This window comes from Silene latifolia, chromosome 11 (genome assembly GCF_048544455.1).
Source record: "Silene latifolia isolate original U9 population chromosome 11, ASM4854445v1, whole genome shotgun sequence".
Classification (NCBI taxonomy): domain Eukaryota; kingdom Viridiplantae; phylum Streptophyta; class Magnoliopsida; order Caryophyllales; family Caryophyllaceae; genus Silene; species Silene latifolia.
The window spans coordinates 52,490,907-52,510,422 of NC_133536.1; the positions used below are offsets into that span (position 1 = coordinate 52,490,907).

General features: G+C 36.1%; 1 long non-coding RNA gene across 1 annotated transcript; it reads right to left on the reverse strand.

The window, feature by feature from the left end:
- Window positions 1–13,350: 13,350 nt before the first annotated feature.
- LOC141614849 (uncharacterized) lies at window positions 13,351–14,999 on the reverse strand. Its single transcript, XR_012529406.1, has 3 exons — window positions 14,856–14,999; window positions 14,153–14,210; window positions 13,351–13,555 (listed from the first exon to the last, which is right to left on the reverse strand). It is a non-coding gene; the product is annotated as an uncharacterized LOC141614849 (long non-coding RNA).
- Window positions 15,000–19,516: the final 4,517 nt, after the last annotated feature.

A 19,516-nucleotide genomic window follows, 5' to 3' on the forward strand; every position in this document is an offset into this window, starting at 1 on the left:
TTATCATGATTACCCACGACTCGCTTACCCACTCCTAGATGGTCGGCAAAGGCATCACTACCTAGGTTGAAAGTGGTATTCTTGAGCCTAAAACTCACATTATAGGTCTCCTTGTCATAGGTGAAGGAGCTCAGAAACTCAAGGGTGAGGGAGGTTATGGTAGCTTATCTATTCCAAATTGTACAAACCCTCCAATCCGAGAAACGTAAAGATGTTATGCACCTCTTTCTCTATCCCTAATGCCTCCAAGGTACTTACCAATGTGCACTTGGTCGGGGCCATCCTCCTAGTGGCTAACACCTCAAACCTATCCTGGTGCTCCTTACTCTCAAAAGCTATTGACGGGTAGTTCAGGAGGGTGATAGCGGGTGGTGCCTCTTGTTGAGGTTGGCGGGCATTCCTTCCACGACCGGTTCTAGCGTTCCTTGCCATGCTACAAGAGAATCACACACAAGATATGGAATGGGAAAGGTAAGAATTTGAAGCCAATTTTGAATATGAATGAAAATTTTATCGACTTCTCAAGATGATGGATACCAAATAAAAGGAATTTCCAATATTGTTTTCTTTGTAATTTAACCAACCTTTCAAAATTTGCTTATGATACAAATTTTTTTCTGGAAATTAAAGATCCCTGTGACATAATATGCTTTTAAAACATGACTTTAATCACATGTACTATTCTTGTTCATCATCCAACTTGACCAATCTTGACTCAACCATGACACACTACACTAGTTTCTTATCATATTAGCCATTTGCCCAAGCTTTAAATTTTTTTAACACTTTAAAGTCTTACTTAAGAGGTTACATGTTGTTGTCATCAATTTAACTTGGTAAACTCGATAAAATGAGAATTAGTTTGGTAAAATTTAAAAAGAGAACCGAGCAAGTGAGATGCTTCTTTGCCATTTTAAAGTCTTTGACCCGAGCAAATTTTAAGTGTAAGGCTACTTCAAGCATCATGGTTTGAAGTTTTGGAGAAGTCATGAGAAAGCAACCCAATTAGTAAACATAAAATTAAAATTTTGGCATGGTTAGTGTCGGATTTTCAAGAATTTTGACCACTCCTCTCTAAAACAAAATTTTCCTTAATTCGCCCCATGGAATAGTAACCACTATAAGATTTACAATCCAACAACATAGTAGAAACATCCTTAAGACACAAAAATACCTTACTCATGGGGGTTTTTAAGAGAAACCGGAAAATTTTACCCAAGTTTTAAGACGAAATTTGTTTCATTTTGGGACCGCATACTACATTATCAACTAAGGTAGTAGTCTTATAAGGCAATTAAACTAAGTTCTACTCATGAAAAATCAAAATTTGGGCATGACTTGTCTAAATTTTGAAAATTTAAGACGAAATTTTCACATATTAAATAAGATCCAATCACGACAACAAAAGTTAAGCCTTTGTTGTCCAATTATACACAGCAACAATCACCAAAAATCCCATTATGGACTCAAGAAAACCAATTTCAAGTTTATCAATGGTGGACAAAATTTCATCACAAAAATTTGATTTTTATCAACAACAAGGGTGTAAAAAGCTTACTAGTATCATGAATTAAGCAAAATGAACAACTAATTAACAAAACTCAAAGGATTTAAGAGTAGATCTAAAGAAAACTCAAATTGGGGAAAAAGATGGAAGAAGATGAATAAGCTTACCTTGACCAATTAGTGGAATTAGTGAGAAAAGTGGAGTAATAGGACGAATTCCAAGCAAAATAGAACAACAATGGAGGTTTTTTGGGGAATTTTGGTGAGGAAAGAGATGAAGATATGAATATAAGAATGAAAAATTAGGGGAAATAAGGGCTTTTAGCCGAGTAGTCCAACCCGTGTGAACCCACTCGGTCGAGTGGATGACTGAGGAGTCTATTGATCCAAAATACTCAAAGGGGGGGGGGGGGGGTGAATTAAGGATTTAAAACTTTTGAAAGTTTTTTCGATTATGTATGTATAATTAATTATTTAAAGTTTATTGATTAAACTTTAACTAATTAACTAATTAATGAATTAAAAGCAAAGCAAATAAACGAAAGAAAGAGAGACACACGGATTTTTGAAGTGATTCAGTTTCACAAGTCGAAACCTACGTCCACTATTCTCGATTAATAAATTTAGTACCTTTCTCCGGATTACAAATTTACTGACCCAACTCGTACAACTAACTCTAGGTGTGACTCAATGAGTACCGTTAAATACTCGAGTGAGTAACTTACGCTAATAAGAAAGCACTAATGATTCTACTAAAAGTTCACGTTAATGAACGAGTAAGAAATCAAATAAGCACTATTATCTTATAACGATAACAATAAGAACGAATGCACAAGTTTATAAATCACACGACCTTTTTCGAAATTAAACAAAACGGTTTTTACTCTAAAACACGATTTTTGCTTTTTGAAAATATATGAAAGTTATGCTCAAAGGTCTTAACTTTAATGATGTAAAGTATGGAGTATTTATAGTAAAAGAGGAGCAAGGATTTCGGTTTACTAAAAACCCTAGATGCCGTGTGGTGTCTTGTAAAGCAAGAAGGAATTAGGTTAAATCTTTCCTTAATTCTTTTCCAAGACTTGCCTTAATAAATAATATTTTCATATCTTAACAACTCACCAATATCTTGGAGATTAGGAAAGATAATATAAGGAGATAAAGAAATATCTAACAAATATTATCCTAATACTTTAACCCTTATCCAAGCAAAGACTTATTGTGCAAGAAGGAAATTACTATTCACGTTTTACTATTTATAGCACTATTCACGGCACTGTTCACGCGACACTATTCACGCCTAATATTTTTATAAGATAAAAAGGAATAAATAAAATAATAAAGAGATAACAAATCTCTAACCAAATATTATTTTAAAGATTTACTCAATCTTTTCCTTCAATCTTTACAAAAATAATATCTTATAAGTTAGGAAAGAATAAATCAAAATAATATAAAAGAGATATTAAATCTCTAATCAAATATTATAAAGATTTACACAAAATCCTAACTTGTACAAGGAGTAACCGTGTATGAGAAAGAAACGACTCATAAGCCCATTTCTCGTTCACGAAAACCCTAGGTAAGATAAATTAGGTTTAGGGTTTTTAGAGTATGTAGAAACTAGAAACCCTAATTAGCAAGATGCCTCAACTCATAAGTTGATTCAATCATAATTACTAATTATAAGCTAATAGTAAAACCATACTCAATATAAAATAAGCTCCCTTGTAAAATAAATACTTTTACTAAAACATTCAAAACGGTTTTCCAAAAACAATTTAAAAACTATTTTGTCGTGTATTTTATAAACTTCACATCTCAATGTTATAGTAGAAGAGCTATAACATTGAGCTCTTATATAAGTAATGTTATAGCTGTGAGGCCATAACTTTACCAATGTAAGAAGTCCATTCTTACGTTACCATTACGAGATAATCACCTACGCTATTCTAATCTTCGTTAGGAGATCTTCGAGTGTAGGCTACGTCATTATTCAAGCTTGATCAATCTTTAATTGAGCTTCATCTTCTCATGAATGCTTGAACAAATTTTCCATTATCTTGTAATATCTTGATCCTTGATTGAGGGCATGATCATGGTATGTTCTTGTATACTTCCGTCACAATTCTTTAATGCTTGCGATTAGTAAGTCCAATCTAAAAGACTAAACAAACAATTGTGCGCAACGAGTATATAGAAAATAAAGCACTCTTGACATCATCAAAACATAAACATATATTCTATATGGTTCAACAAATTCCGCCTTTTTGATGATGGCAAGTCTTCTAAAATTGTGACTAAGTATGTAGTTCCCCCTCAATATAATACCGTTATCTTTATAGATAAAGATCAACGCAAGATCAAACAATTATATTCAATACCAAAGCTTTAAGGACTTTAAGAGACAATCGGTCTGGCAAGGAGCAAGCTTAGGCAAATACTAAATCATGGTCATTTCTTCCCCCTCTTGACATCATCGAAAAGACGAGAACATACATAAGACGACTAGAATGATATCAACCGAGGCAAGAAATATACATTAACCTAAGCATATATTATAGCATAAGAACGATTTCAACATAAGCAAGTCCTACATATAAAGTGTGTAATACAAACCAAGATGAATAGAGATTTTGTAGGAGAGAAGAAAATTAGTCACTCACCTAACTACGACCTACAAAAGCATGCATGCAATCTAACATGATAGATATCTCTAGTAACCGTACATATACACATTCCAACCAATCGAGGTCCAAAACACATGCCGAGGACTTACATATGAAAGTGAGGTGAGGTAATTGGGTAAGAAGGGGCAAAATAATTTTGATATGTGGAGGTAAAAGCCAAGCTAGCACCGATCACAACCAAAAGTAACCATATTCCACTTTCCAACCCAACATGAAAGATGATGTACCATGCCAAGTACGGCAAATACTCACTCACATCAACAAGTACTTCTCCTCAAGTAAAATGGAAATGAATAAGAATAGGAGTAATAAGAGATTTTTGCCTTTCCATCTTTTATAGTATCATTTTTATCCTCTTTTTTTTTCGTATATTTTTTTCATTTCATTTTTTTTTTCAGTTCATCTTTTTCTTCCTTCCTTCCAATATTCATCACAACACCAACCAAATTGACCACAACAAAACTTCCAAAAATACCAACAAGACTAGCTTGACAAGGGTAAGCCATATGGAATGTAGTTGAATAAATAGGTCAAAACAAGACAAATTTGGCTAATGTGAGGTTAATAGGTAAAACGTAAAGGAAGGGTCGCCTCTCCACATGTGTCACCACCACAAACCCGAGTGTATACAGGTAATAAGAAACAAATTTCATGCTTATGCAATTTGATGTTACATGCCATGTAAGGAGTACTACTCACATCCTAAATTAAACCAATCATGAATGTCATTGGTTTATGAAGCTCTAAACCTTAGGATGTATATGTGATGAACAAGAGTTATGGTTTGTATACAACACAAAATATAATAGACTAGCAAACGAAATATACTCATAAAATAATAAAATATTATATAAGAATGTATTTGCAACAGAAAATACGAACACAGTCATATAATCTCATCTTAACTAGTCAGCCATACGGTTAGGAAATAATTATGATAGTTTAGGTGTCACCGATTAAACCAATTTCCAACCGTAAAGTCTCAAAACGTCCTCTTGCTAATGATTTTTTCAAAATGTCTGCCCATTGTTTTTCAGTACTACAAAACTCAAGTTTTATATTCCCTTTCTCAACATGGTCTCGAATAAAATAGTGTCTTTTTTCAATATGTTTGGTACGTGAATGTTGTGCGGGATTTTTAGAAATTATTATCGCACTAGTATTATCACATAAAATAGGAATGCATCCTACATCAACACCATAATCACGTAATTATTGCTTAAGCCATAATAATTGAGTACATACCAGTCCTGCAGCGATGTATTCGGCTTCGGCAGTTGAGAGGGCAACCGAATTTTGCTTCTTCGAACCCCACGTGATGATACCCGGTCCGACAAAAGTGGCGACACCCGACATGCTTTTTCTGTCTAGAGAACATCCTGCATAGTCGGCATCAGAATAACCGACTAGATCAAAATTGCACTCCATTGGATACCATAGGTATAAGTTGGCCGTTCTAATCAAATAACGTAAAATTCGTTTTACAGCCGTCAAATGCGATTCTTTGGGAGATGATTGATATCTCGCACAAACGCATACGCTAAACATAATATCAGGTCTACTTGCGGTCAAATATAACAGTGACCCAATCATCCCACGGTAAGTAGTTTTATCAACTGATTTACCGTTTTCTCCCAATGTCAATTTCTTGTTCTCGACCATTGGAGTAGGCATAGCATGTGAATTTTCCATTCCAAATTTCCGAATCAACTCTTTGATATATTTTTGTTGATGGATCTTAATGCCTTCATCTGTTTGTTGTATTTGCAGACCTAGGAAGAATTTAAATTCTCTCATCATACTCATCTCGAACTCGGAAGTCATCAACTTAGAAAAATATTTGCACAAGCTTCGGTTGGTCGATCCAAAGATAATGTCATCGACGTAGATTTGAACAACCAAAAGGTCAGAACCCTCAGTTTTTAGAAATAGGGTTTTGTCGACGGATCCTCTACTAAATCCACTGTCAAGTAGAAACTTAGATAATCTATCGTACCATGCCCTAGGTGCTTGCTTCAATCCATATAGAGCTTTATCTAATTTGAAAACGTGATCCTCAAATTTGATATTCTTAAAACCGGGAGGTTGTTCAACAAAGACTTCTTCTTGTAAATATCCATTTAAAAATGCTGTCTTTACGTCCATCTGAAAGAGCTTCATTCCCTTGTGTGCAGCGAATGCTATCAGAAATCTAATAGCTTCAAGACGAGCAACTGGTGCGAAAGTCTGGTCATAATCTATTCCTTCTTGTTGATTATATCCTTAGACCACCAATCTTGCTTTGTTTCTGACAATGACTCCGGCATCATCTAATTTGTTCCTGAAGACCCACCTAGTTCCAATGACTGAACGATCTTTTGGTCTAGGAACTAAATGTCAAACCTTGTTTCTTTCGAACTATTGAAGCTCTTCTTGCATAGCTATAATCCAATCTGATTCAGCGAGAGCTTCATTGATATTCTTTGGTTCGATCATGGATAGAAAAGAGTAGAAGGAACAGAATTTGTTTCAGGAACGTCTTGTTTGAACACCCTTCTTAATATTTCCAAGAATATTATCCATGGTGTGAATTCTTGTATTTCCATTTAGTTGAAGTACTTGGTTCTTCATCGTTATTTGAGCTTGACCCGACTTCATTTGGTTCGGAATTGGAGGAAGTTCCCCCTGAATCCAATCCAGGTGTTGTATTTGAGCCGATTATAACCTCGGACTCTACACCTTGATTTGGATTCAATGTTATAGTAACATCATCTATAACATTGGTTTGGGAGTTCTTGTCTTGAGTCAATGTTATAGTATCATCAACTATAACTTTGCCTTTCTCCTTTTTATCTTTTGAGGAATGAATAAGTTCATCACTTATTCCCTCAATTTCGTTATCCTCCAATTCAAATTCCGGGGGATCGTCTCTTGAAAGACGAAAGTCGGGTTCATCCAAGTCTTCTTCCTCATCCAGTAAAGGCCTATAGAACACGTTATCTTCATCAAAAAAAACGTGGACACTTTCTTCAATACAAAGAGTTCTTTTATTGAAGACTTTGTAAGCCTTACTATGATCTGAGTATCCTATGAAAATCGCCTCATCACTTCTAGGGTCGAATTTGCTTAAACGGTTTTTACCGTTATTATGCACAAAGCACTTGCTCCCAAAGCAACTAAGATGGGAGATATTAGGTTTTCGACCTCTAAGAAGTTCGTAGGGGGTTTTCTTGAGGATAGGTCGGATCATAGCACGATTATGGATGTAGCAAGAAGTACTTATGGCTTCAGCCCAAAAATTACGAGGTAAACCACTACACAGAAGCATTGTACGTGCTATATCTTCTAAAGTTCTATTCATACGTTCAACGACACCGTTTTGTTGAGAAGTTCTTGGTGCAGAAAAGTTATGACCTACACCATTAACTCTACAATATTCTATAAAAGTTTGGTTGTCAAATTCGGTGCCATGATCCGTACTAATAGATACAAGATTAGTCTTATATTTGTTTTGAACAAGTTTCATAAGACAATCAAATTCATCAAAAGTTTCATCTTTTGAGTGAAGAAAGATAGGCCATACATACCTTGAGTAGTCGTCTACAAGAACAAAGACGTACCTGGATCCTCCTCTACTCCTTACCTTCATAGGTCCACATAAATCCATGTGTACTAATTCCAAGGCTTGATTTGTGCTTACTACTCTTTTTGGTTTGAATGATGATCTTACTTGTTTACATCTTGCACACGTATCACACATCTTTTCTTGGTCGAACTTGATCTTAGGTAATCCTTCTACCAAGTCCCACTTTTTGAGCTTGTTCAAGGTTAGTGGGCTAATGTGACCAAACCGTTTATGCCATAAACAAGGATCATCAAGAGTAACTTTCATGCATGAAAAAGAGTTAGTAGGCACAGCATTTAAATCTACCATATAAACATTTCTTTTCCTGTGGCCTTCTAGAATAACATTGCTAGTTCCTTCGATAATAATGCGACAACTATCAGTATGAAACACTACTTTGTTACCTTTGTCGCATAGTTGAGATATGCTTAGCAAGTTATGTTTTAGACCATCCACGAGATAAAAATCACTGATTGCATGAGACTTAGAAATTCCGATTTTGCCAACTCCGATTACTTTTCCCTTTTTATTGTCCCCGAACGTCACTTTTCCTCCATTAAAGGGCTTGAGTGAAAGAAACAGATTCTTGTCTCCGGTCATGTGTCTTGAGCATTCACTATCAGGATACCACTGATTGTTTTCTTTCACTTCTTCCTGCAGAAAAGATTAGATACAGTTTTTAGGTACCCAAGCTAAGTTGGGTCCTTTATGATTAGTTACACTATATACTAAATCCTTTCGAATCCAAACACGTTTAATGACTGTTTTTCTAACCTTAGGTTTGTTTTTCTTAGGAGGAGTTCTAGGGTTAGGGTTTTCTCTAGGTCTAGGAATTTCTCTAGGTCTCTCTTGACTACTTCCCTTGTGAATAGGTTTACTAGGTTGAGGTCGACAAGGGTTTTGTGAAGTGCTAGGTTTCTTAGAGTAGTCAAAGGCTATGACATAGAACCAACGAAATTTATTGTTCCTTTATTCGTTAGGTTCGTTAGTGGGAGTTTCCTTATCCTCGACAACTGTGTCAACAGTTTTCGCATGTTCAACATTTTTTCGTAAATCATGAGCCTTTTTGACACAATTGATTTGGATATGTCCCGTATGACCACAGTAATTGCAAATCAAATATCCAGGAAGATCAGCATACTTCCTTTTTCTAAAATCAAAATCCGAAGGTGTTGATTTGCATTTAGAGTGATCTCTACGGCTGTAGCACTCATGTCCTAACCCCATCTTCATATTATTATCAGATTGTTCGGTTAGGAAGTTTAGGACTTTTGTGCTACCTTCCCACTTGTCATGAACCTTTATAGCGTGTAGAAGAAGGTCTTTTAGGGTTTTAACTTCCTCTTGACATTTCGTGTGATCTACATCATTGTCCTTTTTAAAGTTATCACGAAAGTCTTGGAATCGTTTATTAAGAATGAACACAACATCGGTGTGGTGTTTCTTAACATTGATCATATCAGTCTTAGATTCTTTCAATTGCTTTGAAAGAGAATCTATCTCTTTCTTTTGATCTAAGATAACTTCTTCATTAGATGTGACCTTAGTTTCCAAAAGTTCTTTGACTTTTCTAAGTTCTAAAGTTATAGCTTCATTAGCTATAACTTTGGCTTGAAGGTGCTTGATGTTAAGCTTTAGGTCGGAAGTTATAGCTTCATTAGCTATAACTTTGGACTCTAATTCCTTCTTTTCAGCCATAGTGGAATCTAATGTTGTAGCTTTCTCAGCTATAACTTTAGATTTCAACTTCTTAGCTTTAGTCTTGAGAGTATGATTCTCTTCCGCGATTTCGAGAATATGTTCCTTTAGATCTTTCAATTCCAAATCCTGTTCGTGACACTTATCAAGAGATTGATCAAAGAATTCAATTAAAGCACTTTTAGACAATTTCCTAACACGTTTTTTAAGCTCAAGATAACTTACCTCTTCATTGTCATCCTCGTCTGATTCTCCAAGAAAGCAATAATTTGAGTGAGAAATTGTGCTTTCATCATCACTGTCGGAGATTAGGTCAAGACTAACACTGCTGAGACAAAGGTTTGCTACTTCGTCGTCTTCAGATTCCTCGTCATCTTCTGATTCAAGGTCTCCCCAACACGAAGCCATCATAACTTGCTTGAATTCTCTCTTTGTCTTCTCACATTTCGTCTTGTCCTTTATCTTCTCCCATGTTGGACAATCTTTGATCATATGACCAGATTCTCCACACTTGAAGCAACCTCTATTTGCGAAAGACGATTTTGAGTCATTAACCTTTTTGTTGAATGACTTGTTGTTATTGTTGTTATAGGATGATTTTGTTTGCCTGTTTCGAAATATCTTATTTTTGAAAAGGCGTGCAAACAAGACAGTTTCATCCTCTAGTTCAGAGTCAACTTCTTCGCTCTTTAAGGCCATACTCTTATTGCGACTTGGTTCAGCGTCATCTTTGTTTAGAGTAATTTCATGGGCCATGAGAGCACAAATGAGTTCTTGATAGGATAGGGTTTCACGATCTCGTGATTCCTCCATTGCAGTGACCTTAGCACGCCACTTCTTAGTAAGGCTCCTAAGAACCTTTCTAGCAATATCCTCGGTACAAAATTTCCTACCTAGGTTTTTTAATTCATTTATTATACTTGAAAACCTTGCGGACATACTATATAAGGACTCATTAGGCTCCATGATGAATAGCTCATATTTTTGCATAAGCAAATCAATTCGGTGCTTCCTAACAATGGAAGTACCTTCATAAGCTAATTCGAGCCCATCCCATATCTCCTTGCCCGTGGAACATGAAGAGAACCGATCAAACTCGGTAGAAGTCATTCCGTTTTGCAGAAGACTTATTGCTTTGGAGTTCTTTTCGGCTTTCTTGTAGTCGGCCTCGACATAGTCCTCTTCTTTCTTTTCATAGGTAGTGCCTTCCTCGGATGCCACAAGAATTTTGTGCGGTCTGTTTTGGATAATCCTCCAGCACTCCCAATCGTGACCTTTCATATAGTGAGTCATCATGTTTTTCCATAATCCATAATTCTTCCCATCAAAGACGGGACACTTGAGATATTTGGAATCCATTTATCACGTGATAGGCAGCGGAATATAAAACGATAAGATAAATGAAAAACAAGATAGATCAGCCTCTTTGCGGTTAGGCAATCAAGAGCACGAGGCTCTGATACCAATTGAAGAGTCTGTTGATCCAAAATACTCAAGAGGGGGGTGAATTGAGGATTTAAAACTTTTGAAAGCTTTTTCGATTACGTATGTGTAATTAATTATTTAAAGTTTATTGATTAAACTTTAACTAATTAACTAATTAACGAATTAAAAGCAAAGCAAATAAACGAAAGAAAGAGAGACACACGGATTTTTGAAGTGGTTCAGTTTCACAAGTCGAAACCTACGTCCACTATTCTCGATTAATAAATTTAGTACCTTTCTCCGGATTACAAATTTACTAACCCAACTCGTACAACTAACTCTAGCTGTAACTCAATGAGTAACGTTAAATACTCGAGTGACTAACTTACGCTAATAAGAAAGCACTAATGATTCTACTAAAAGTTCACGTTAATGAACGAGTAAGAAATCAAATAAGCACTATTATCTTATAACGATAACAATAAGAACGAATGCACAAGTTTATAAATCACACGACCTTTTTCGAAATTAAACAAAACGGTTTTTACTCTAAAACACGATTTTTGCTTTTTGAAAATATATGAAAGTTATGCTCAAAGGTCTTAACTTTAATGATAAAAAGTATGGAGTATTTATAGTAAAAGAGGAGCAAGGATTTCGGTTTACTAAAAACCCTAGATGTCGTGTGGTGTCTTGTAAAGCAAGAAGGAATTAGGTTAAATCTTTCCTTAATTCTTTTCCAAGACTTGCCTTAATAAATAATATTTTCCTATCTTAACAACTCACCAATATCTTGGAGATTAGGAAAGATAATATAAGGAGATAAAGAAATATCTAACAAATATTATCCTAATACTTTAACCCTTATCCAAGCAAAGACTTATTGTGCAAGAAGGAAATTACTATTCACGTTTTACTATTTATAGCACTATTCACGGCACTGTTCACGCGGCACTATTCACGCCTAATATTTTTATAAGATAAAAAGGAATAAATAAAATAATAAAGAGATAACAAATCTCTAACCAAATATTATTTTAAAGATTTACTCAATCTTTTCCTTCAATCTTTACAAAAATAATATCTTATAAGTTACGAAAGAATAAATCAAAATAATATAAAAGAGATAATAAATCTCTAATAAGATATTATAAAGATTTACACAAAATCCTAACTTGTATAAGGAGTAACCGTGTATGAAAAAGAAATGACTCATAAGGCCATTTCTCTTTTACGAAAACCCTAGGTAAGATAAATTAGGTTTAGGGTTTTTTAGAGTATGTAGAAACTAGAAACCCTAATTAGCAAGATGCCTCAACTCATAAGTTGATTCAATCATAATTACTAATTATAAGCTAATAGTAAAACCATACTCAATATAAAATAAGCTCCCTTGTAAAATAAAAACTTTTACTAAAACATTCAAAACGGTTTTCCAAAAACAATTTAAAAACTATTTTGTCGTGTATTTTATAAACTTCACATCTCAATGTTATAGTAGAAGAGCTATAACATTGAGCTCTTATATAAGTAATGTTATAGCTGTTAGGCCATAACTTTACCAATGTAAGAAGCCCATTCTTACGTTACCATTACGAGATAATCACCTACGCTATTCTAATCTTCATTAGGAGATCTTCGAGTGTAGGCTACGTCATTATTCAAGTTTGATCAATCTTTAATTGAGCTTCATCTTTCATGAATGCTTGAACAATTCTTCCATTATCTTGTAATATCTTGATCCTTGATTGAGGGCATGATCACGATATGTTCTTGTATACTTCAGTCACAATTCTTTAATGCTTGCAATTAGTAAGTCCAATCTAAAAGACTAAACAAACAATTACGCGCAACGAGTATATAGAAAATAAAGCACTCTTGACATCATCAAAACATAAACATATATTCTATATGGTTCAACAATGACCTACTCGGTCGAGTGACGGGTTTTTCCAGAATGTATTACCTCCTAGAACTGGGGCCACTCGGCCGAGTCAAGGGTCCACTCGGTCGAGTGCTTGCTTACTTGGCCGAGTTGGTACTCGCACTCGGTCAAGTAATTTCGTTGGGTTTAAATTCTCAATAAAATCTTATCGATGGATTTTCTGCAAGACAATACAAAGTTCGGGAGTCCACCATCTATTGGTGATTCGTCCCAAATTAGCTAATACGACATTAAGATCGTCGTCTCTCATCTCTACATCCACACCCGCACTTACTCTACCAAAATGATCGCAATCTATATACTAACAATAACACTACCAAGCATTAGATAGATACACAGTAGGAATCAAGGAAATAGAATTATCATCTTCCAAGAGGTGTCATGACATGTAAATCTACTCATCGAATTTTTCCGTATCTTTCCATTGTAACACCTCGGTTTATGAAGGAGCCTTTAGCAAGACATTCCCTAATAAACCGGACTGTTACCATCTCGGTTTCCCGAGGTAGTGAATAACAAATTAAACTCCAAGGCAATTTATATAATTATACATCTGAAATGAAACAAGTCTCAAACTGAAAATAAAGTCTGATAACTAAACAGAAATAAAAGTGGGCTAGCTCTAAGTCAGGCAATCCAAGCTCTCTTCCCATCCAGCTCCTATCAGTCTCTGAGGTACCTGTCAATCTGCTCCCCATTAAAAGGTTCATCACAGGTGTTCACGAATACACAGGGTCAACCACGAGGTTGAGTAGGGTAATACAATGCAACAACAAAATATGATATGCATGCTCCTCCGTCACCTCCATCTCCATCTCATCTCATATCTCATAACTCATATCTCATAACTCATATCTCATATCTCATAACTCATATCTCATAACCGGACAACCCTTGACCATACCGATCCCGGTAGACTATATATATCGACCGTAGCCGATCCGCCCATTTCCTTGTTGAGGACACCAGGGCAAGTCCTGCAGAACCCGCCTGGGCCTTATCACAACATCATCATCACCACACCACATCACCACAACATCCTCCATCTCCAATGCATATGAATGCCCAACAGTAAACAATGCAATACAATATGTATATCAATTAATGAAATCATGCCAGCTAGCAAATGTTGTGATAACACACTCAACACGAACAGTTCAGTCAACCATATCATAGCGTAATCCACAACCACGAATCAAGTCACGTTCACAATTTGGTCATATGAAACACAAACAAGTCAACACAATTCAACAACACGATAAGAAGTCAAGTGTATTTCCCTACCTTTTCGCAATCCAAGCACACACAAGCAACCAATTACGATCCTTCACATATCCATCACCTACATATCATAATTATGTATAATTACCACCTACTCAATCAAATAATCATGCACACCACCTAGAATCATCATAACTTAATAGGAATATCAACTTAAAGAACAAACACGACTTTTCCTGATTTTCCAGCACATGACAGACTCGGAATAAAATACATAACTAATTCCATAAAAATCAAATTGATACAAGGACAATTGGATTGAAACCCCATGAGTCTTAGCTACATATTATATCTAACGTGTTTTTCTCAAATTCCAAACTTATCAAGGGTTTTCAGATTGATTTCCAAAAACTGACAGAAACCGTCGCATAAAAAGTATTTATTCATAAAACGAGTTTAAAACATTATTTTTCAGAAATTCCAAATCCTATTATCATCTAGACTATACAAAGATGATGTATGAAGAAGCCTCATAACTCAATCGACATAAAAATTAGGGTTTCAAATCATTTTCCACAACCAAATCAGATTCGCGGACTTTTCAGCGACATGTTAATAAATAAATCACCTAGGACAAACCATAAAGAATTTGACTACGAGCTTTTATATGCATAAACTAGACATCAAATAAACAGGACTCTCTTTTCAAACTTTTTGAAGACGAACACTTTAAAACAGTATAAACAATGGAATGAAATCGACTTACAAACAGGGAAATCGAATTAGGTTGGAATCGATGAGAAATCTTCAATCAAATGAAAGGCTCTTTGTGTGAATCTGAAAATGCGTGCCGTCGAAGTGAGGGAGGCAGGTGAGATGAGGGTTGTGTAGTGTTAGGGTAAAAATTAGGTTAAAGACATGATGTTGGGTGATACCGTCGTCAGGTACCAAAAATAAATACCTAAGTACTACTAACAGAAGTCAGCGGCAAGTAGGGTCGATCTCCACAGGGAGGCAAAATGAGATTTATCTGTCTAATTTTAGTCTATGAGTAACGGGTCACAATGTGGGGGTTTGAAAAGTGATATTCTAAACTAAAGAGAATAAGGGAGAGGGAAATAAAAAGAAGGAAGCAAACAGATAAAGAGGAACAGCTAAGACAGACGGTTCACCATAACCATTCAGTTAAGTAATCTAGGTCTCAAGTCAATGCAAATACGGTCTAAGGGGTAGTGAACGTCACCTTTCGGTCCTTAATTCACCCTAAAGTGTAAACAGCTTAACTTTCGCCCTCACTGCAATACTCTATTGTTCGCTACTAGTCTACCTTTTCCAACCTTTCGGTCCAGGTCAAGGATCACTAAGAATTAAAGGTCTAATTGCGTCGACTCAATCAGACAGATACAATTAACTGCAGCATTTAACCAACATAGACAATACCAGCATTAACCCAATAAAACGATTACTCTCCCTTCATAATTATGGATCCCCTATAGTCTTAGCAGAGGGGAATTAGCTACTCATAACCAACGAATTATCAATAACAAGAAATAGATAATTGGAATTCAACATTATAAAAGACTAATAAGAATTGAATTAAAGCAATTACGATAATTAATATAGGGAAGAAGGAATTAAAGCAATGAAAAGGATTAAAGGATTAAAGAGAAATAAAAATACCAATACAATCTGAATCCGAGTAGCAAAAGTATAAGGGAAGAGAAATTACAATTGATCCGAAAAATAGAGAAATGAAGAACAAGCAGTCGTCCGTCCCCTCTACTGACTCCAGGGAATGAATGATATATGCTATTAGGTCTAAACTACTCTTATTTATACTAAGTAGTATTCTTATTAATCTAATTATTCTCGACTAAAAACTTCTCGCTGTAGCTAGTACTCGATCGACCAATATTGTACTCGATCGAGTACTTTCCCTGCTTTGCGCACTGAACTTCAAACGGCTGCCATTTCTTCGTTACTTGGGCAAATAGGGCGATTCCGGTGGCGTTGGAAAGGTAAGAGGACAAACTTTCATCTCCAATTGGAATCACCTGAATATCTGTTGTAGAACTCGAGATATGGCTATCCAAAGTAGGCACTAGCAATTTGAAGTTCTTATTTTGCTCGCCTAGCTATCTTACTCCTTTGCGCATCTCAAAATAGCTATATTCCTGCTCCAAATTCACTCTTCCTCCAAATGCATGCTAAACGGACGGTAAAAGGCTTGATTTCACTACTTTCTGGTTCATTCCTGCAAATAAGACAGAACAAACCAAAGTAGCATATTCGGGGCATTTCGTAGCAATAAACTACGATAATAACATAGAAATACGTGCATAAAAAGGCCTAAAAAGACTATATAAAATGCACGTATCAAATCTCCCCAAACCAAACCTTTACTCGTCCTCGAGTAAACTAAAATGCAACTAATGGAACGGAAATGATAACTCAGAGCTAGCTTAACTTGTCTACTTGAACCAGTTTAATGCAACAAAAACTAACAGTTATAGCTAAGCAGTCAATACGCAAACAAGTTATAAGCTGTTCAGAAATATAGCCAACCTATCGACCTTGCAAGACCAACAAAATTGGACTCTCTCGTGGTCACTCTTCTCTCATGAAGCAAAGGGTGAATGTATATGTATAATAGAGAAAGAGAAAACAGTCACTCACCTAGACTGCGACCTACATAACATGCATGCAACAAAGATGATAGACGATTCAAGTACTACACATACATTCCAACCAACAATGTCCGTCACAGCTGAGGGCTTACAAATGATATGGGAAAGTGAGGTTCAGGTGAGAAAAGGCAAAACAAGTTATGGTAATGTGGAGGTAAAAGCGTCAAGCTAGTTCCTAAACAGGACCATATAAGACCGTCCGAATCTCAACTGACTAAGAAATAAACACAAGTGCCCTTCTTTGGCACAAAACTCACTATCCAAAAACACTATCTCCTCAAAAAATATGAATAAAACGGAGGAGTGAGACCGTCACAAGATAGAAATAGGCACAGACGGACTCAAAAATCAAACCACCTCAAAAAATTTCCAAACTTTGCCTCCTCTGGTTTCTTCCTGTGAACGTGATATTTGATTTTTTTTCCCTTTTTTTTTTCTTTATTCACGTCTTTCTCATCCCTTTTTTTTTCAATTCTTTTCATTTCTTCCTTTCTTTCATCCTGTATCACGTTCCAGCCCTTGGTTTTTTTTTTTTTTTTTTTTTTCACTTTCACGTTTTCTTCTCTTTATTTTTTTCTTTTTCAATACTTTTTTTTTTTTCATACTCTCTTCCTTTATTCTCCACCAACTCCAAACAAAATACACATGGGCCAACTGCAGACGGAAAATCATACCACAAAAGAACATACTAAACTAGCTTGACTAGGCAGGCTTAATTTGGAATGTAGCTAATGGGTCAAAAAGGCAAGTTTTGGCTAATGTGGAGCTAAATGGGTGAAAAATATAGGGAAAGGGAAATTTGCAAACACCTCCCTGCATGTGACACCAACCACAAACCCGAATATGTGCATTTGACAAGAAATTGAATGTCATAAAAGTGCAAAAGAGACGAACATGCTATGCAAGGAGTACTACTCTCAATTCCTAATGAACTGGTCATGAATGTCACCAGTTATGGGCTCTAAAAACCCAGAATTTATTAAGTAGTTTGCCAATTTATCAGGTCAAGTCTAAACAGTCAGCTATATTTGAACAGAAACTCGTAGATTATGCGTATGACAAAGCTAATAACTATCAATGAAAGTGCAAGGCTCAAGTAGAATGACAAGTTATAGTGCATTGTCATCATGGAAATCTACCATTCCGACTCAACCTATATGCAAAAATAAACGTGAAATTTTTTTGAATTTTCAACAATTTTTCAATTTTTTATGAGATTTTTGATTTTTATGAAAATAAACAACAATGCATACTGAAATTGAACGTGATAACAGAAATGCAATAAAAACAAGATGCAGACACAGATATGGATGCATAACCTCCCCAAACCAAACCGTACAATGCCCCCATTGTACCAAAACATGGAAAGGAAATGCAAACTGAAGGAGAAAGAGAGTAAATGCGGAAAACTCACAAGATTGCGCGAATAAGGGGACCTCCCCAAACCGACCATGAAATGGGAGGTTGCTAAGGGCCCGGAAAACCGTCTCAGGAAGCTAATCTAAGTCAATAACACTCGATAGCCGTCGACGATGAGGCCGATCGAGTAATCAAGGCGCTCAAAAAGCGCTCGATCGACTGGAATAGTGGTCGATCGAGTGGTTTTCTTCCTGCAGGCACTCGATCGAAAGGAATAGTTGCTCGATCGAGAGGATTTCTCAGAAAAAGTACTCGATCGAGTGGAAAAACCACTCGATCGAGCGATCCTCAGCGTGCTCCTGCAAAACACAATGAAAAACAGCCCGTAAACTAACTAGACAAGCAAACTGATAAAGTCTATGGTGTAAAAACCATTTATTACAACTGAAATTGAAATAAGAAATTAAAAACAAATCTCGGGTTGCCTCCCGGGTAGCGCTAACTTGATCAGTCCGGCTCGACCTTCTTTTCTTCAAGCTCCTCTAATTAAATACAATCAAAACAGCTCAAAGCGCGCAGCAACCTGTCAAATAGCTGCGCATGTGCTACAAAAAAGCATAAGTAGCACCAAAGTGGAATACAGAAATAGGAAATAAAATTAAACAACCGTTTAAGTCTAACAAATTTCCTATGAGCGCTCCTAAATTTATCCACAAAATAAAGGAGCGCGGGAGCAATTGTCAATAAAGCAGGGATTCGTTCTAGATTAACAATATTGACATGATAAGTACGGTGAAAGGCGTCAAATTAATTATCGTCCACATGGGAGGGCGCGTAGCATTAAAAGAATTAGCATGAGTCAAATAAGGTAGCTTACTTTGAAAATTAACAATAATAAAATTACCGCTAATTACCTCAGGTAGGTTGCTCTCAATGGAATCATCGATAAAAGAGTGTAATACCTCATCCGTGCTCGGAGCAAATACCGACTCAGCCGTCCTTTCGTCGCCCTCAGTGGAATTCGTCCCGTAAATCTCGGCCTCAAGCGCATCTAACTCGGCTTTGAATAGGGAAGATTCACCGTAACCGTTGTCATTATCAAAATCGTCATCAAAGTCAAACCCAAATGACGAATCTAAGCTCCCATTGGCCAGACAACTCGATCGAGTAGAATAGTCATTCGATCGAGCAGTTTCCTTCCGCATCTCACTCGATCGAGTAACAAGAGCACTCGATCGAGAACTATCCTCCTGCGTGTCACTCGATCGAGAAGAGATATTACTCGATCGAGGACTTTCTTCCTGTACAACGCTGATATCCTCGCGTGGGGCAGTGAAATATGATAGAAACTCGTCGTCTGAGTCATAGAAGTCATCCTCAT